The sequence below is a fragment of the Rhinoraja longicauda genome, chromosome 5 (genome assembly GCF_053455715.1).
Source record: "Rhinoraja longicauda isolate Sanriku21f chromosome 5, sRhiLon1.1, whole genome shotgun sequence".
In the NCBI taxonomy this organism is placed as follows: Eukaryota; Metazoa; Chordata; class Chondrichthyes; order Rajiformes; family Arhynchobatidae; genus Rhinoraja; species Rhinoraja longicauda.
Window position 1 is genome coordinate 1,952,468 of NC_135957.1, and position 21,349 is coordinate 1,973,816.

Consider the following 21,349-nt stretch of genomic DNA (forward strand, 5'->3'; position numbering starts at 1 on the left):
ATGTAAAAATGGTCCCTAGTGGGTGTAGGATAGTGTTAGTGTGCGGGGATCGCTGGGCGGCGCGGACCCGGTGGGCCGAAGGGCATGTTTCCGCGCTGTATCTCTAAACTAAACTAAACTAAACTAAAATTTGCAACTCTTCAAACCATTTGTCTAACACCTTCTATTTCTTCATCCCGAGTCTTTGTCCAACCACCTGCTTCTCGGAAACCCCCCTCACCTGCATCCACCTGTTACCTGTCACGCTTTGTCCTGCCCCTTCTCACTTCCAGCTTTCTTTACTCCCTCTACAATTAGTCTGAAGAAGGGTCCCAACCCAAAACGTCACCCATCCATGTTCTCCAGAGATGCTGCCTGACCCGCTGAGTTACTCCAGCACTCTGTGAAACGTCACCCATCCATGTTCTCCAGAGATGCTGCCTGACCCGCTGAGTTACTCCAGCACTTTGAATTGAATTGAATTGAATAAATGTTATTAGCTAAATATGTGCACATACAAGGAATGTGCCTTGGTGCTCCGCTCGCAAGTAACAACACGATATACAGTAAGCAATTCAAAATAAAACATTATAGTTTAAACATGTGAAGACCAAAATGGCGGCTGCGGCTTACCTGCGGTCCTTTTGTCTCTGTGTGTTTGTTGTTTTTTTGTGTCTTAATTGTAGTTGTGATGTCGTGTTTTTGTGTTTGTGTACTATGTGTGTATGTGGGGGGGAGGGGGGGAACTGTAAAATTGTAAATATGTCCCTTCCAAACGGAGACCCGACCTTTGTGTTCTGGGTCGTGTCTCCGTTCCTGCTGCGGCCTACCATCGGCCCAACTCCTGGAGCTGGCAGCCTCCAGGGCTCTGGTTCGCAGAGCCCGCGGACCGGACTCACCATCAGCGTGTTCGCCCGCCCCGGATCGCGGGGCTTGGGTCGCGGACATTTCACCGTCCGGCGCGGCCTGAAATAGGCCGCGGGATTTTTCTCTGCTGGGCGGGGGCTTCAATGTCGGGAGCCACGACCGCCCCGATGTGCAGCAACAGCAGCAGCGTGTTCGCCCACCCCGGATCGGACTTATCATCAGCAGAGCCGGCTGTCTTCGGAGGCTGCGGGAGCGGCTGCGACTCGCCTTAGGCTCGGGCCGCTGCGGACCGTCCGGCGCGGCCTGCAACCACAACAACCTGACCGCGGGAAAAGACGGCAGGAGAAGGGAAAAGACATTGTGGCCTTCCATCACAGTGTGGAGAGGACTGGAGGAGACTCACTGTGATGGATGTTTCTTTGATGGATGTTTCTTTTTTTGTGTGTTTTTGGGGTTGTGTAATTTTAATGCCTATTTAATGCTTTTATTGTTGGACTGTGGGTGACTGAATTTCGTCCAATTTGGATGACAAATAAAGCTATCTTGAACCTTGAATCTTGAATCTTGAATCTTGAAGAATGAAATAAAATACCAGAGCACAAGGAGGCTACAGACTTTGGTTGTTGAGTATAACTATCACTCGTGGGGAAAAAGTTGTTTTTATGTCTGGCTGTGGCTGCTTTGACAGTCCGGAGTCACCTTCCAGAGGGAAGTGCTTCACTGAGTTTGTGGCCAGGGTGAGAGGGGTCAGAGATGATCTTGCCCGCTCACTTCCTGACCCTTGCAGTGTACAGTTCGTCAATGGGGGGGAAGGTTGCAGCCAACAACCTTCTCAGCTGTGCGAACGATCCGTTGCAGCCTCCGGATGTGGTGCTTGGTGGCTGAGCCAAACCAGACCATGATGGAGAAGGTGAGGACGGACTCAATGATAGCTGTATAGAATTGGACCATCATTGCCTGTGGCAGATTGTGTTTCCTCAGTTGCTGCAGGAAGTACATCCTCTGTTGGACCTTTTTGACTGTGGAGTCGATGGTGGCCCCCCATTTAAGGTCCCTGGAGATGATGGTTCCAAGGAACTTAAATGACTCCACAGATGTGACTGTGGTGTTGTAGATGGTGAGTGGGGGGAGGGGAGGGGGATCTCTTTGAAAGTCTGCAAGCTTTATATCCGCCTGTCAGCATGAAGTCTCCAAGCTTTACCTTGCACTAAACGTTATTCCTTTATCATGTATCTATACAGTGTAAACGGCTCGATTGTAATCGTGTATTGTCTTTCCGCTGACTGGTTAGCACGCGACAAAAAGCTTTTCACTGTAGCTCGGTGCACGTGACAATAAACTAAACTGATCTGAACTCAACTGAAGGTATTTATTCACAAAATGCTGGAGTAAGCCAGCAGGTCAGGCAGCATCTCGGGAGAGAAGGAATGGGTGACGTTTCGGGTCGAGACCCTTCTTCAGACTGATGTCAGGGGGGCGGGACAAATGAAGGATATAGGTGGAGACAGGAAGATAGAGGGAGAACTGGGAAGGGGGAGGGGAAGAGAGGGACAGAGGAACTATCTAAAGTTGGAGAAGTCAATGTTCATACCACTGGGCTGCAAGCTGCCCAAGCGAAATATGAGGTGCTGTTCCTCCAATTTCCGGTGGGCCTCACTATGGCACTGGAGGAGGCCCATGACAGAAAGGTCAGACTGGGAGTGGGAGGGGGAGTTGAAGTGCTCAGCCACCGGGAGATCAGTTTGGCCAACGCGGACCGAGCGCAGATGTTGAGCGAAGCGAGTCAGCAGTTTAGTTTATTTCAGCGCGGAAGCAGGCCCTTCGGCCCACCGGGTCCGCGCCAACCAGCGATCCCCGCACACTAACACTATCCTACACACACTGGGGACTATTTACATTTATATCAAGCTAATTAACTACGTCTTTGGACTGTTGGAGAAAACCCACGCAGGTCACGGGGAGAACGTACAAATGCCGTACTGACAGCACCCGTGGTCGGGATGGAACCCGGGTCTCCGGCGCTGCATTTGCTGTAAGGCAGCAACTCTACCCTATGCCACGTTTGGGACGTTTACTGACACAGACCCGAGAATCTGTGGAATCTGTGGGATCAGCTGGCGTCGAGGTTAGATGCCAACTAGCTATTCTCATTGACTTTCCCTTCAAAGGTTGAACAGGCCGTGCTGATAAATAAATCATCTCACTGCATTTTGCAAGCATATGTCGAGCTTGAGGCAGGATCATTGTTCAGCACCATTACCAGTGCCTGTGGTTGTCTTCACATGTTTATTCAGGACGAAGTGAATTGACCAAAGACGCTCAGCCAAATGCAAACTGGCAGACAAACCCCCTGGTGCGTAGAGCGTAGAACGTGGAAGAGTGCAGCACAGGAACAGGCCCTTCGGCCCACAACGTCCGTGCCACAAATGATGCCAAGACCGACTCTTATCTGCCTGCACATGATCCATGTCCCTCCATTCCCTGCACATCCATGTGCTTATCCAAAAGTCTCTTAAACGCTACTAATGTGTCTGCCTCAATCAGGTAGAGGGGGGATCTTAAGGGGTTGGACAGGCTAGATGCAGGAAGATTGTTCCCGATGTTGGGGAAGTCCAGAACAAGGGGTCACAGTTTAAGGATAAGGGGGAAGGAAGTCTTTTAGGACTGAGATGAGAGGTTTTTTTCACACAGAGAGTGGTGAATCTGTGGAATTCTCTGCCACAGAAGGTAGTTGAGGCCAGTTCATTGGCTATATTTAAGAGGGAGTTCGATGTGGCCCTTGTGGCTAAAGGGATCAGGGGGTATGGAGAGAAGGCAGGTACAGGATACTGAGTTGGATGATCAGCCATGATCATATTGAATGGCGGTGCAGGCTCGAATGGTCGAATGGCCTACTCCTGCACCTATTTTCTATGTTTCTATGTTTCTATGTTTCTAAGTCAATTCAAGTCAATTTTATTTGTACAGCACATTTAAAAACAACCCACGTTGACCAAAGTGCTGTACATCAATTCAGGTACTAAGAAATGAACATACAATGGCACACAAACATAACAGCACATACATAAACAGTTCACAGCGCCCCCTCAGAGGGCCTCAAACGCTAGGGAGTAGAAATAGGCTTTGAGCCTGGACTTAAAGGAGTGGATGGAGGGGGCAGTTCTGATGGGGAGAGGGATGCTGTTCCACAGTCTAGGAGCTGCAACCGCAAAAGTGCAGTCACCCCTGAGCTCCAGGGAAAACAATCCATCTGCCCCAACCTCTCCCTGTATCTAATACCCCGCTAATCCATGGAGCATCCCGGTGAACCTCCTCTGTACCCTCTCCAAAGCTTCCATCCACATCCTTCCTGTAATGGGGGTGACCAGAACTGCACGCAATGCTCCAAATGCAGCCTAACCTAAGTCCGAAGAAACTGCAACATGACTCCCTTGATGCCCCTGATGAAGACAAACCTCGTTATAGGAAGGAACTGCAGATGCTGGTTTAAACCAAAAAATAGACACCAAATGCTGGAGTAACTCAGCGGGACAGGCAGCATCTCTGGAGAGGAGGAATCTATTCCTTAGAAACATAGAAACATAGAACATAGGTGCAGAAGGAGGCCATTCGTCCCTTCGAGCCAGCACCACCTTTCATTGTGATCATGGCTGATCGGCCCCAATCAGTAACCCATGCCTGCCTTCACCCCATATCCCTTGGTTCCACTAGCCCCTAGAACTCTATCTAACTCTCTCTTAAATCCTTCCGGAGATGCTGCAAATCCCGCTGAGTTACTCCAGCATTTTGTGTCTCTGTGCCCTATGCCTTCTTTACCACTTGATCTACTTGTGGTGCCACTCTCAGGGGAGTTATGGACACTGGTCCCAAAGAACCTTCTGCCCATCGTAGGGTGGCAGAGTTAGAGTTGCTGCCTTACAGCGAATGCAGCGCCGGAGACCCGGGTTCCGCCCCGACTACGGGCGCCATCTGTGCGGAGTTTGTACGTGACCTGCGTGGGTTTTCTCCAAGATCTCCGGTTTCCTCCCACGCTCCAAAGACGTACAGGTTTGTAAGTTAATTGGCTTGGTATAAATGTAAAAATTGTCCCAAGTGGGTGTAGGATAGTGTTAATGTGCGGGGATCGCTGGTCGGCGCGGACCCGGTGGGCCGAAAGGGCCTGTCTCCACGCTGTATCTCCAAACGAGGGTCATGACGTTAATTTTCCCCTTATATTCAACGTTCCAAAGTGCAATGCTTCGCACTTGCTCGGATCCATCTGCCATTAGAGCGCCCATTTCTCTCACTGAGTTGTAAACTTCAACTCCAGACAGTTTAGCTCTCAGGATCTCAGGCTCACTTGAGAATCTCCACCACGACAACCATCCGTGTAGCATGGCGGCGCAGCGGTAGCGTTGCCACCACACAGCACCGGAGACCCCGAGGGTTCGATCCCGACCACGGGCGCTGTCTGTACAGAGTTTGTACGTTCTCCCCGTGACCTGAACCAGGGGCCACAGTTTAAGAATAAGGGGTCGGCCATTTAGAACGAAGATGAGGAAAATCTTTTTCAGTCAGAGAGTTGTGAATCTGTGGAATTCTCTGCCTCAGAAGGCAGTGGAGGCCTATTCTCTGAATGCATTCAAGAGAGAGCTAGATAGAGCTCTTAAGGATAGCGGAGTCAGGGGGTATGGGGAGAAGGCAGGAACGGGGTACTGATTGAGAATGATCAGCCATGATCAAGGTGAATGGCGGTGCTGGCTCGAAGGGCCGAATGGCCTCCTCCTGCACCTATTGTCTATTGTCTATTGACTTGCGTGGGTTTTTTCCAAGATCTTTGCGGTTTCCTCCCACACTCCAAAGGCGTGCAGGTTTGTAGGGTAATTGGCTTCTGTCAATTGCCCCCAAAAGTGTGTGTAGGATAGTCAAGTCAAGTCAAGTCAAGTCAAGTCAAGTCAATTTTATTTGGATAGCACATTTAAAAACAACCCACGTTGACCAAAGTGCTGTACATCAGTTCAGGTACTAAGAACAAACATACAATGGCACACAAACATAACAGCACATACATAAACAGTTCACAGCGCCCCCTCAGAGGGCCTCAAACGCTAGGGAGTAGAAATAGGTTTTGAGCCTGGGCTTAAAGGAGTGGATGGAGGGGGCAGTTCTGATGGGGAGAGGGATGCTGTTCCACAATCTAGGAGCTGCAACCGCAAAAGCGCGGTCACCCCTGAGCTTAAGCCTAGACCGCGGGATAGTGAGTAGCCCCAAGTCGGCCGATCTGAGGGACCTGGAGATAGAGTGGTGGGTTAGAAGATAGTGCTAGTGTATGGGAATTGCTGATGGACACAGACTCGATGGGCCAAAGGGCAGGTATCTATATAAAAACAAATGTACTTTCTCCAAAATAATATGGCAAATTTCAAAGACTTCTCCAACTTTAAAAGTTAAAACGTTTCACTGGAGTATTGCAGCAGGTTGCAGTTCAGATTTACATGCTGTCCTGAGCACAGCAGGGGAAAGGTCTTCGCATTCATTCTTAACGCTGCTAATTAAGTACAAACTGAGAGGATTATACAGTGGAAATGAAGAATACTGGCTGACTCGAGAAATCTGCAGATCAATAGCAATAATGAAATATCTCGACGTCGAACAGGAAGAGGATGATATTCTCCAGATTCAATTCCGCCGTTAATCAGAACCATCCCTCCCCTTGCCAACCTTGTGTTTCGTCGACCAGCGTTAGCCATTTGCTGAAAATCCTCTCGCCACTTTTCAAACTGAAAATGGGAACGATGTACACGAAGGAACTGCAGATGCTGGTTTAAACCGAAGAGAGACGCAAAGTGCTGGAGTAACTCAGCGGGACAGGCAGCGTCTCTGGAGAACATGGATAGCGACATTTCTGGTTCAGACCCTTCAGGCCTGAGGAAGGGACTCAACCGGAAACGTCACCCATCCATGTTCTCCAGAGATGCTGCCTGACCCGCTGAGTTACTCCAGCACTCTGTGAAACGTCACCCATCCATGTTCTCCAGAGATGCTGCCTGACCCGCTGAGTTACTCCAGCACTCTGTGAAACGTCACCCATCCATGTTCTCCAGTGATGCTGCCTGACCTGCTGAGTTACTCCAGCACTTTGAATTGAATTGAATTGAATTGAATAAATTTTATTAGCTAAATATGTGCACATACAAGGACTCAGCGGGTCAGGCAGCATCTCTGGAGAACATGGATGGGTGACATTTCAGGTCGAGACCCTTCTTCTGATCTTGAAGGGTGACTGAAACCTTTTCTCCAGAGGTGCTACCTGACCTGCTGAGTTACTCCAGCACATTGTGTTTATCTTTGGTATAAAGCAGAATCTGCAGTTTGTTTGTTTCAGCATCTCTGGAAAACATGGATAGGTGATGTTTCTGGTCGGGACCAGGAGTTCAGTTTAGTTTATTGTCACGTGTACCGAGGTACAGTGAAAAGCTTTTGTTGCTGCTATCCAGTCAGCAGAAAGACAATACATGATTACAATCGAGCCGTTTACAGTGTACAGATACATGATAAGGGAATAACGTTTAGTGCAAGATAAAGCCAGCAAAGTCCGATCAAGGATAGTCCGAGGGTCTCCAATGAGGTAGATAGTAGTTCAGCACTGCTCTCTGGTTGTGGTGGGATGGTTCAGTTGCCTGATAAAAAGCTGGGAAGAAACTGTCCCTGAATCTGGAGGTGTGCGTTTTCACACTTCTGTACCTTTTGCCTGATGGGAGAGGGGAGAAGAGGGAGTGGCCGGGGTGAGACTGGACCTTGATTATGCTGCTGGCCTTGCCGAGGCAGCGTGAGGTGTAGATGGAGTCAATGGAAGGGAGGTTGGTTTGTGTGATGGTCTGGGCTGCTGGCCTTGCCGAGGCAGCGTGAGGTGTAGATGGAGTCAATGGAAGGGAGGTTGGTTTGTGTGATGGTCTGGGCTGCTGGCCTTGCCGAGGCAGCGTGAGGTGTAGATGGAGTCAATGGAAGGGAGGTTGGTTTGTGTGATGGTCTGGGCTGCGTCCACAATCCGCTGTAATTTCTTGCGGCCTTGGATGGAGCTGTTCCCAAACCAAGCTGTGATGCATCCTGATAGAATGCTTTATACGGCGCATCTGTAGAAGTTGGTGAGTGTTGTAGGGGATGTGCTGAACTTCCTAAGCCTTTTAAGGAAGTAGAGGCGTTGGTGGGCCGATTGATCAGCACACTGATCAACCTACAGACCCACATGTCTTTGGGATGTGGGAGGAATAGTATAGAATGGAATACCATTTTGTCTCATGTGACAAGGCCCAGTGACATTCTTTGCTTGCACACCAAAGTATGCAAAAAGTTACAAAGTGAAGTGAAGAAAGCTAATGGCATGTTGGCCTTCATAACGAGAGGTTTTCAGTATAGGAATAACGAGGTTCTTCTGCAGTTGTACAGGTCCCTGGTAAGACCACATCTGGAGTATTGTGTACAGTTTTGGTCTCCTAATTTGAGGAAGGACATCCTTGTAATTGAGGCAGTGCAGCGTAGGTTCACAAGATTGATCCCTGGGATGGCGGGACTGTCATATGAGGAAAGATTGGAAAGACTGGGCTTGTATTCACTGGAGTTTAGAAGGATGAGAGGGGATCTGATAGAAACATGTAAAATTATAAAAGGACTGGACAAGCTAGATGCAGGAAAAATGTTCCCAATGTTGGGCGAGTCCAGAACCAGGGGCCACAGTCTTAGAATAAAGGGGAGGCCATTTAAAACTGAGGTGAGAGAAAACTTTTTGCACCCAGAGAGTTGTGAATTTGTGGAATCCTCTGCCACAGAGGGCAGTGGAGGCCAAATCAATGGATGGATTTAAGAGAGAGTTAGATAGAGCTCTAGGAGCTAGTGGAATCAAGGGATATGGGGAGAAGGCAGGCATGGGTTATTGATTGTGGGCGATCAGCCATGATCACAATGAAAGGCGGTGCTGGCTCGAAGGGCCGAATGGCCTCCTCCTGCACCTATTTTCTATGTTTTCTATGTTTTCTAAAGCTACAAAGAAACTGGTGCAAAGAAACCATTTTGCTTCCTTCCGGGACAGGACTTCCTTGCTTGACATTTAAGGTTCTTCCTTAAATATCAAGGCTCTCGGGATGGATCGCACAAAGGTTGAGACGGGATTGTGGGCGGTTAGGCAAGCTAGCATGTATCCTGGGGATGGGACTCACCTCAGTTTTAAATGGCCTCCCCTTTATTCTTAGACTGTGTGGCCCTGGTTCTGGACTCGCACAAGTGCAGATGGTTTATACTGCAGGGAGTTGTGCAAATGGCAACCGAATGCGAAGCTAGAAACGGAACCTACAAAAATAGATGGATGCAGGCCAGAGGGGTACCATTACCCAAAAACACATCCTCTCTGGGATACAGCCCAGTGGAGTCTAAGGCCTTGTCATCTTCCACTTGCAGCCCTCCGGGCCTAATTTGCAGATGTAGGTTAGCTGCGCGGTTAACTAATCTCAGTGAAATGTCGTTTTTGGCTTAGTGTCGAGATACAGTGCGGAAACAGGCCCTTCGACCCACCGACTCCCCGCCGACCAGCGGTCCCCGCACGCTAGCACTATCCTAACACACACCAGCGACAATTTTACAATTTTATTGAAACCAATTAGCCTACAAACCTACAAAAAAAGGGGGAGAGGGAGAGGGAGAGGGAGGGGGAGGGGGAGGGGGAGAGGGGGAGAGGAAAGAGGGAGAGAGGGGGAGAGGGAGAGAGGGGGAGAGGGAGAGAGGGGGAGAGGGGGAGAGGGAGAGAGGGAGAGAGGGAGGGGGAGAGGGAGAGGGAGAGGGAGAGAGGGAGAGGGAGGGAGGGAGAGGGGGAGAGGGGGGGAGGGGGAGAGGGCGGGATAGGAGGGAGGAGGGGGAGAGGGAGAGAGAGAGAGAGAGAGAGAGAGAGAGAGAGAGAGAGAGAGAGAGAGAGAGAGAGAGAGAGAGAGAGAGAGAGAGAGAGAGAGAGAGAGAGAGAGAGAGAGAGAGAGAGAGAGAGAGAGAGAGAGAGAGAGAGAGAGAGAGAGAGAGAGAGAGAGAGAGGCACAGTCAAAGCATGCCAAACAAGCTTTTCATTGCATCCCAGTACATTGTGACAATAAATAAACTAAGCTAACTAACTACTGTTTGTGTCGCTGCATTTAATCTTCAATCCCATTTCTAGCAGGCAGATCAATCTTGATAACAAGACAACAGGCACTGTTTTAATTGCATCCGCTAGGGATGTCTTCCATATGTTCAGTATTCAATGCGAAATGCTTCCCTTACCTTCAGTCTCACGCGAGATGGAACTTGCTATTCCAATGACCTAAGGGTTATCCCAAAGCACTCTGCACTTGGAGTTGCCGAGGCTTCAGTTGCTGTATTGGTGTGGGAAATTCCACAGCCTTTGGGGCTTCACTTCAGCTCGAGTTAAACTGCTCACATCTCCATTATCTGCATCGTTCAACGTGTTAAGCATTTAGGCTCAAAACGCCACGATTGGCAACGCACAAAATGTGCTGGAGGAAGACAGTTGGCCAGGCAGCATCTGCGGAGATAGATAGATTCTTGATACATAGAAAACATAGACAACAGGTGGAGGAGGGGGGCATTCGGCCCTTCGAGCCAGCATCGCCATTCATTGTGATCATGGCTGACCTGTGCCTGCCTTCTCCCCATATCTTTTGATTCCACCAGCCCCCAGAGCTCTATCTAACTAGTGTGATTGGTACGGGTGTCAGGGTTAAGGGGAGAAGGCAGGAGAATGGGGTTAGGAGGAAGAGATTGGCCAGCCATGATTGAATGGTGGAGTAGACTCGATGGGCTGAATGGCCTAATTCTGTTCCTATCACTTACAATAGACAATAGACAATAGGTGCAGGAGGAGGCCATTCGGCCCTTTGAGCCAGCACCGCCATTCAATGTGATCTTGGCTGATCATTCTCAATCAGTACCCCGTTCCTGCCCTCTCCCCATACCCCCTGACTCCGCTATCCTTAAGAGCTCTATCTAGCTCTCTCTTGAATGCATTCAGAGAATTGGCCTCCACTGCCTTCTGAGGCAGAGAATTCCACAGATGCACAACTCTCTGACTGAAAAAGTTTTTCCTCATCTCAGTTCTAAATGGCCTACCCCTTATTCTTAAACTGTGGCCCCTTGTTCTGGACTCCCCCAACATTGGGAACATGTTTCCTGCCTCTAACGTGTCCAACCCCATAATAATCTTATACGTTTCGATAAGATCTCCTCTCATCCTTCTAAATTCCAGTGTATACAATCCCAGTCGCTTCAGTCTTTCAAGATATGATAGTCCCGCCATTCCGGGAATTAACCTAGTAAACCTACGCTGCACGCCCTCAATAGCAAGAATATCCTTCCTCAAATTTGGAGACCAAAATTGCACACAGTACTCCAGGTGCGGTCTCACTAGGGCCCTGTACAACTGCACACAGTACTCCAGGTGCGGTCTCACTAGGGCCCTGTACAACTGCACACAGTACTCCAGGTGCGGTCTCACTAGGGCCCTGTACAACTGCACACAGTACTCCAGGTGCGGTCTCACTAGGGCCCTGTACAACTGCACACAGTTCTCCAGGTGCGGTCTCACTAGGACCCTGTACAACTGCAGAAGGACCTCTTTACGACCTGATGAGGGGATGGGTTGGCGATGGTTCACGTTGGGATTCTTCGGGTACGTCGAACAATCCCTGTTCCGGGCGTACACTGGCCCCATCCCCGAACTCTACCTCCGCTACATCGACGACTGCATTGGTGCTACCTCTTGCACCCATGCAGAACTCACTGACTTCATACACTTCACCTCCAATTTCCCTCCTGCCCTTAAATATACCTGGACTATCTCCGACATCTCCCTCCCGTTTCTGGACCTCACCATCTCCATCACAGGAGACAGACTAGTGACGGACATTTACTATAAACCCACTGACTCACACAGCTATCTGGACTACACTTCTTCCCACCCTGTCTCCTGCAAAAAGTCTATCCCCTACTCCCAATTCCTCCGTCTACGCCGCATCTGCGCCCGGGATGAGGTGTTTCACACTAGGGCATCAGAGACGTCCTCATTCTTCAGGAAACGGGGCTTCCCCTCCTCCATTATAGATGAGGCTCTCACTAGGGTCTCCTCAATATTCCGCAGCTCCGCTCTTGCTCCCCCTCCCCCCACTCGCAACAAGGACAGAATCCCCCTCGTTCTCACCTTCCACCCCACCAGCCAGCGGATCCAACATATCATCCGCCAACATTTCCGTCACCTACAACGGGACCCCACCACTGGCCATATCTTCCCATCCCCTCCCCTTTCTGCGTTCCGCGGAGACCGTTCCCTCCGTAACTCCCTGGTCCACTCGTCCCTTCCCACCCAAACCACCCCATCCCCGGGCACTTTCCCCTGCAACCGCAGGAGATGCAACACCTGTCCCTTTACCTCCCCCCTCAACTCCATCCAAGGACCCAAACAGTCTTTCCAGGTGAGACAAAGGTTCACCTGCACCTCCTCCAACCTCATCTACTGCATCCGCTGTTCCAGACATGTTGGTCGGTGTGGGCAAGTTGGACCTTCACAGTGTCAGAGTGAGGCCCAACGCAAATTGGAGGAACAGCACCTCATATTTCGCTTGGGCAGCTTACACCCCAGCGGTATGAACATTGACTTCTCTAACTTCAGATAGTTCCTCTGTCCCTCTCTTTCCCCTCACCTTTCCCAGTTCTCCCACTGGTCTTCCTGTCTCCTACTACATCCTATCCTTGTCCCGCCCCCTCCCCTTACATCAGTCTGAAGAAGGGTCTCGACCCGAAACGTTACCCATCCATGTTCTCCAGAGATGCTGCCTGACCCGCTGAGTTACTCCAGCACTCTGTGAAACGTCACCCATCCATGTTCTCCAGAGATGCTGCCTGACCCGCTGAGTTACTCCAGCACTCTGTGAAACGTCACCCATCCATGTTCTCCACAGATGCTGCCTGTGCCAGCTTCTCGTGACTGAGTTGAAGCTGTGTGCGGCCGAGCGTAGTGGTGGGTAACCGCTGTCAGCAGCCCCAGCAGTTAAATAACACAGCCGCTGATAATGTATCTTAACAAGGCCACATCTGGTCTGCTGGCTCGCGGCCCGGGCCCCTGCCAAGCTCCTTGTTATAACACGGCGTGTTCCTCCAGGGATCTTTATGGAGTAATGACAGCTCCGATCCAAAGCCAGCCTCCAGCTTTATCCTGCTACACTTTGAACATAACACCGGCCATCTCTATCTTCATTACTGGGAGATTAGACGCTGTAAGAAGGACAGGTGCTGGAGTAACTCAGCGGCTCAGGCAGCGTTTCTGGAGGATATGGACAGGTGATATCAAAGGTAGACACACAGTGCTGGAGTAACTCAGCGGGTCAGGCAGCATCTCTGGAGAACATGGATGGGTAACGTTTCACAGAGTGCTGGAGTAACTCAGCGGGTCAGGCAGCATCTCTGGAGAACATGGATGGGTGACGTTTCACAGAGTTCTGGAGTAACTCAGCGGGTCAGGCAGCGTCTCTGGAGGATATGGACGGGCGATATCAAAGGTAGACACACAGTGCTGGAGTAACTCAGGCAGTGTCTCTGGAGGTGATGTGTCAGGTCCGGACCCTTCTACGGATTTCAAACGTCACCCGCCCATGTTCTTCAGAGATGCTGGGAACTGGGTTCCACGCCGACCTCGGGTACTGTCTGTGTGGAGTTTGCACATTCTCCCTGTGACCTGCGTGGGTTTCCTCCGGGTGCTCTGGTTTCCCCCCACATCCCAAAGACGACCGGGTTTGTAGGTTAATTGGCCCTCTGTAGGACCCTCAACACCATTGTTTAGGGAGGATCTTTAATGGCAAGACATTGAACAGCATTGATATGCAGAGGGAACTTGGAGTCCAGGGTTTCATAGCTCACTGAAGGTTACGGGTGCCAACTTTCTCACTCCCAAATAAGGGACAAAAGTGACATCACCGCCCCGCGCCCCACGTAACCTCACCCAGCTAGCGGCCATGTGCTGCAACTCCACCAATGGCGGCCGCCCAGGCCAGGAGGAGGGTTGCTATGCAACTTCCGTTAGGCGGCGCCAGGGCCTCTGGGCCTACACTGTCCGGGCCTACAGCGGCCCCTGGGCCTAGTACGGGACAAGGGTGGTCCCATACGGGACAAATCAATTTATCCCAATATACGGGATGCCCCGGCTAATACTGGAAAGTTGGCAACGCTACTGAAGGTGGCAGCACATAGATAGGGTTTGTAATCAATAGACAATAGACAATAGGTGCAGGAGGAGGCCATTCGGCCCTTTGAGCCAGCACCGCCATTCAATGTGATCATGGCTGATCATTCTCAATCAGTACCCCGTTCCTACCTTCTCCCCATACCCCCTGACTCCGCTATCCTTAAGAGCTCTATCTAGCTCTCTCTTGAATGCATTCAGAGAATTGGCCTCCACTGCCTTCTGAGGCAGAGAATTCCACAAATTTACAACTCTCTGACTGAAAAACCTTTTCCTCATCTCCGTTCTAAATGGCCTACCCTTTATTCTTAAACTGTGGTCCCCCGTTCTGGACTCCCCCAACATTGGGAACATGTTTCCTGCCTCTAACGTGTCCAACCCCTTAATAATCTTACATGTTTCAATAAGATCCCCTCTCATCCTTCTAAATTCCAGTGTATACAAGCCTAGTCGCTCCAGTCTTTCAACGTACGACAGTCCCGCCATTCCGGGAATTAACCTAGTAAACCTACGCTGCACGCCCTCAATAGCAAGAATATCCTTCCTCAAATTTGGAGACCAAAACTGCACACAGTACTCCAGGTGCGGTCTCACTAGGGCCCTGTACAACTGCACACAGTACTCCAGGTGCGGTCTCACTAGGGCCCTGTACAACTGCACACAGTACTCCAGGTGCGGTCTCACTAGGGCCCTGTACAACTGCACACAGTACTCCAGGTGCGGTCTCACTAGGGCCCTGTACAACTGCACACAGTACTCCAGGTGCGGTCTCACTAGGGCCCTGTACAACTGCACACAGTACTCCAGGTGCGGTCTCACTAGAGCCCTGTACAACTGCAGAAGGACCTCTTTGCTCCTGTACTCAACTATGAAGAAGGCATATGGCAGGCTAGGGGCACCTCTTCTTCTTTCGTGTCCATCGTCCATGTTCCAAATGTTACATCACTGTCATCGTCTGTCCTGAAAAGGGCGCAAGCTTCCGGCGACAGTCAGTGGGAGCCATCACTTGTACAGTAGACGATGGTGGTAGCAGAGTTAGCTCAGGACACTTCCAGCTTTCAGCCCCGCGACGTGGATGCTTCTGCTGTGGGGCCGGCGAGGGGCACTGAATATTGAAGAGCCGGGAAGTCATGATGCAGCTCTCTAGGAAGTTGGTTTGGCTGCATTTGGAGTATTGCATGCAGTTCTGGTCGGCCCATCACAGGAAAGATGTGGGGGCTTTGGAAAGGGTGCACAGACAGAGGAGGTTCACCAGAATGCTGCCTGGTTTGGAGGGATTAAGCCATAATGGCGTTCAAGAAACATTTAGACAGACACATGGAAGTGCATTGAATGGAGGTCATCACTATATTCTTTTTGAATCTGTAGGTTCACTAGGTTAATGCCCGGAATGGCGGGACTGTCGTATGTTGAAAGACCGGAGCGACAAGGCTTGTATACACTGGAATTTAGAAGGATGAGAGGGGATCTTATCGAAACATATAAGATTATTAAGGGGTTGGACACGTTAGAGGCAGGAAACATGTTCCCAATGTTGGGGGAGTCCAGAACCAGGGGCCACAGTTTACGAATAAGGGGTGGGCCATTTAGAACGGAGATGAGGAAAAACCTTTTCAGTCAGAGAGTTGTGAATCTGTGGAATTCTCTGCCTCAGAAGGCAGTGGAGGCCAATTCTCTGAATGCATTCAAGAGAGAGCTAGATAGAGCTCTTAAGGATAGCGGAGTCAGGGGGTATGGGGAGAAGGCAGGAACGGGGTACTGATTGAGAATGATCAGCCATGATCATATTGAATGGCGGGGCTGGCTCGATGGGCCGAATGGCCTCCTCCAGCACCTATTGTCTATTGTCTATTGTTTCATGTATTGGTGTAAAAGTAGACTTCACTGGTCCCGGATAAAATTCCTTGGATCGTTAATCTGATTCACATGGTCATTAATGCCGTCATTCATGTGATCATTAACACGGTGGCGCAGCGGTAGAGTTGCTGCCTCACAGCGCCAGAGACCCGGGTTCCATCCTGACTACGGGTGCTGTCTGTACGGAGTTTGCACGTTCTCCCCAAGGCTCTCCTCTGGGATCTCGGGTTTCTTCCCACACTCCAAAGGCGTACAGGTTTGTAGGTTACTTGGCGTGGTAAATGTAAAAATAGAGGGGAGGGGGAGAGGGGAGGGTGCTGTACCAATGCAGGAGAGGTTTGGACCCAACGGGTCCACTTGGTCTAGCATATATATAAAAACTCAGACAAATAATTAGACATAGCAGTGTAAGTCAAATATACTGTCTCCAAGTCCATATAGTTCGGAGCCTATTTGAAGGTTGTGGCGTTTAATAGTCTGGTGGCTGTAGGGAGGAAGCTGTTCCTGAACCTGGATGTTACAGTTTTCAGGCTCCTGTACCTTCTTCATCATGAAGCTTGGTCTCAGAGATTGCTGTTCACCTCAGTGACTCTCAGACCTTGCGGTACTTATGCAGAACTGCGAACAGCAGTGAATTCTGAACACAGCTCACTTGTACTGCCAAGAGAGACACAGAGTGTTGGAGTAACTCAGCGGGACGGGCAGCATCTCTGGGGAGAAGGAATGGGCGATATTTCCGGTCTTCAGCCCATCCCTTCTAGACAATGAACAATAGACAAAAGGTGCAGGAGGAGGCCATTCGGCCCTTCGAGTCAGCACCGCCATTCAATGTGGTCATAGCTGATCATTCTCAATCAGTACCCCGTTCCTGCCTTCTCCCCATACCCCCTGACTCCGCTATCCTTAAGAGCTCTATCTAGCTCTCTCTTGAATGCATTCAGAGAATTGGCCTCCACTGCCTTCTGAGGCAGAGAATTCCACAGATTCACAACTCTCTGACTGAAAAAGTTTTTCCTCATCTCAGTTCTAAATGGCCGACCCCTTATTCTTAAACTGTGGCCCCTTGTTCTGGTCTCCCCCAACATCGGGAACATGTATCCTGCCTCTAACGTGTCCAACCCCTTAATAATCTTATACGTTTCGATAAGATCTCCTCTCATCCTTCTAAATTCCAGTGAATACAAGCCTAGTCACTCCAGTCTTTCAACATATGATAGTCCCGCCATTCCGGGAATTAACCTAGTAAACCTTCGCTGCACGCCCTCAATAGCAATTAGCAATAGCATTAGCAATAGCATTAGCAATAGCATTAGCACGCCCTCTCCTGAGATGCTGCCTGTCCCGCGCTGAGTTACTCCAACATTTTGTGTCTATCTTCGATTTAAACCAGCATCTGCACTTCCTTCCCACACACTTACTTGTACTGCACTCCTACGACACAGTGCCCATGTGGTGAGCCAACCGCTGGGCTTGGAACATATGTATCAGCCAGATGGCTGTGTGGTGCAAGTAGACAGTCTGAACACTCTGTCTACCGATCTGAGTGAACATAATAATGATCCAAGGAATTTTAATTCGGGGCCAGTTTAGTATTTTTTTTAAGCCAATGCATGAATCAAAATCAAAAAGATTATAGTAATTATTAGGAATGAAAGATAGAAACATAGACAATAGGCGCAGGAGGAGGCCATTTGGCCCTTCGAGCCAGCACCACCATTCATTGTGATCATGGCTGATCATCCACAATCAGTAACCCGTGCCTGTCTTCTCCCCATACCCCTTGATTCCACTAGCCCCTAGAGCTCTATCTAACTCTCTTTTAAATCCATCCAGTGAATCGGCCTCCACTGCCCTCTGACGCAGAGAATTCCACAAATTCACAACTCTCTGGGTGAAAAAGTTTCTTCTCAACTCAGTTTTAAACGGCCTCCCCTTTATTCTTAGACTGTGTGGCCCCTGGTTCTGGACTCCCCCAACATTGGGAACATGTTTCCTGCATCTAGCTTGTCCAGTCCTTTTATGATTTTATACGTCTCTATAAAATCCCCTCTCATCCTTCTAAACTCCAGTGAATGAATGAAGGGCTACAAAATGCATTTGCTACTGTTGTATGTAGTTAGGAAACTATTCATCTCCAAACAACAATATTGAACCTTCCTTTTAACAGATTGATAGGAAGGAACTGCAGATGCTGGTTTACACCAAAGACAGACACAAAGTGCTGGAGTAACTCAGCATCTCTGGAGAGAAGGAATGGGTGATGTTTCGGGTCGAGACCCTCCTTCAGTCTTCAGTCTGAAGAAGGGTCTCGACCTGAAACGTCACCCATTCTTTCTCTCCAGAGATGCTGCCTGACCCGCTGAGTTACCTCAGCCTTTTGTGTCGGTCTTCCTTTATAACGGATCTTGGTTATAGCGGACGGACCTGACGATGCCACCCCCGGCCGTTCAGAGCCCCGTCTTCAGACCCCACCCCCGACTCGCAAAGTGCACCCTCTTCACCCACCGCACGGTCCTGTGGATAGATCTGTCGTTGCGGCTCACGTTGTAGCCCCTGGGGAAAGCGCTCTCTTCGGGCCGCCTCCACCAACAGGACGCGTTCGGACACCAGGGGGTTCCCTGGGGAAGGCACTTTCTTCGGGCCGCCTCCACCGACAGGACGCGGTCGGACACCGTGGGGCATCCTCCCCTCCCTCCAGCCGCCGCTTCTCTTCTGTCAGCCCGTGGCTTTGTCCCTTCCTCGTTCGACCACCATCGCCCGCTCATCCACCTTCCACCCCGGGAGTCGCCCACATACTCCACCTGTGGGAAGTGGCAGTGGGTGAGAGGGGAGGGGAGGGAGCCCCCACGGTGACCGTGTGTGGACCGTCCTTGGCAGCAGCCTGGAGAAAGGGCTGCCCCCAGGGGCTACAACGTGAGCCGCAACCACAGCCGTGTCACCGCGCCGCCGGGCAGTAACTGGTGAGGAAGGGCTCACACCGGGGCAAGACAGCGGCAACAGCGCCTAGTTTCAAGGTGAAACGTCACAAAGTGCTGGAGTAACTCAGCAGACGGAATCAATGGACAATAGACAATAAGTGCAGGAGGAGGCCGTTCGGCCCTTCGAGCCAGCACCACCATTCAATGTGATCATGGCTGATCATTCTCAATCAGTACCCCGTTCCTGCCTTCTCCCCATACCCCCTGAAGTAGGTCTAAAGAAGGGTCCCGATGTCACCCATCCATGTTGTCCAGAGATGCTGCCTGACCCGCTGAGTTACTCCAGCACTCTGTGAAACGTCACCCATCCATGTTCTCCAGAGATGCTGCCTGACCCGCTGAGTTACTAAAGCACTGTCCTAATTTAGGCTTGTGTACACTGGAATTTAGAAGGATGAGAGGGGATCTTATCAAAACATATAAGATTATTAAGGGGTTGGACACGTTAGAGGCAGGAAACATGTTCCCAATGTTGGGGGAGTCCAGAACCAGGGGCCACAGTTTAAGAATAAGGGGTAGGCCATTTAGAACGGAGATGAGGAAAAACCTTTTCAGTCAGAGAGTTGTAAATCTGTGGAATTCTCTGCCTCAGAAGGGAGTGGAGGCCAGTTCTCTGAATGCATTCAAGAGAGAGCTAGATAGAGCTCTTAAGGATAGTGGGGTCAGGGGGTATGGGGAGAAGGCAGGAACGGGGTACTGATTGTGAATGATCAGCCATGATCACATTATAGTATAAGACAATAACTGCAGATGCTGGTACAAATCAAAGGTATTTATTCACAAAATGCTGGAGTAACTCAGCAAGTCAGGCAGCATCTCAGGAGAGAAGGAACGGGTGACATTTCGGGTCGAGACCCTTCTTCAGCCATGATCACATTGAATGGCGGTGCTGGCTCAAAGGGCCGAATGGCTTACTCCTGCACCTATTGTCTATTGTCTATTGTCCAGCACATGGTTAGTCCTGTTCATAAAAGAGGCAGAATCGAGAACAAGAGGACATACTGTAGGCGTAAGATGAGAGGGGAAAATATTTAATAGGAACTAAAGGGGGAACCTTTTCACACAGAGAGCAGTTGGTGTATAGAACAAGTAGTCAGAGGAGGTAGACGAGGCAGGTACAATAACAACATTTAAGACACTTGGAAAGGTACATTGGAATGGAAGGATGTAGAGGAATCTGGGCCAAATGGCATATTTCTGTGCTTTTAGTTAAGTTTAGTTTGGTTTGGTTTAGAGATACTGCACGGAAATAGGCCCGTGCCTATTTCCTCCCACACTCCAAAGACGTGCAGGTTTGTTGGTTAATTGGCTTGGTAAATGTAAAAATTGTCCCTAGTGGGTGTAGGATGGTGTTAATGTGCGGGGATCGCTGGGCGGCGCGGACACGGTGGGCCGAAAGTGCTGTATCTCTAAACTAAGCTAAACTAATCCAGCGATCCCCGCACACAAACACTATCCTACTCACACTGGGGACAATTTGACTATTTTAAAATTATACCAAGCCGATTAGCCTACAAACCTGTACATCTTTGGAGTGTGGGAGGAGACCGCAGGTCTTGGCAAAACCCACGCAGGTCACGGGGGGGGGGGGGGGGGGAAAGAACGTACAAACTCCGTACAGACAGCGCCCGTAGTCGGGATCGACTGAGTGGCCTCCTTCTAGTCTGAGCGGTTTGGAGGAGAGTGATAAATTCAGATAGTTAAAACCCCACCACTAGTGGGAGAATCTAGAACTAGAGGTCACAGCCTCAGAATTAAAGGATTGTGCTTTTTGGAAGGAGATGAGGAGGAATTTATTTAATCAGTGGGTGGTGAATCTGTGGAATTCATTGCCACAGACAGCTGTGGAGGCCAAGTCAGTGGATATATTTAAGGCAGAGATAGATTCTTGATTAGTGCGGGTGTCAGGGGTTATGGGGAGAAGGCAGGAGAATGGGGTTTGGAGGGAGAGATAGATCAGCCACGATTGAATGGCGGAGCAGACTTGATGGGCCAAATGGCCTAATTCTGCTCCTATCACTTATGAACTGATGATAATGTCATCGGCAGCAGAGTTGCTGCCTCACAGCGCCGGAGACCCGGGTTCCATCCCGACTACGGGTGCCGTCTGTATGGAGTTTGTACGTTCTTCCCGTGACCTGCGTGGGTTTTCTCCGAGATCTCCAAAGACGTGCAGGTTTGTAGGTTAAATGTAAAATATTGTCCGTCGTGGGTGTAGGATAGTGTTAATGTGCAGGGATCGCTGGGCGGCGTGGACCCTGTGGGCCGAAAGGGCCTGTTTCCGCGCTGTATCTCTAAATCTAAATCTAAATGTCATGATTATCACCCTCATGAATCACTCCTTATTTGTTAAACCTTTCTGATGTTAATTTGGACCAGGCTACTCTTATTCAGCCAATATGTTTCTGTTTATCTCTTTTACTTG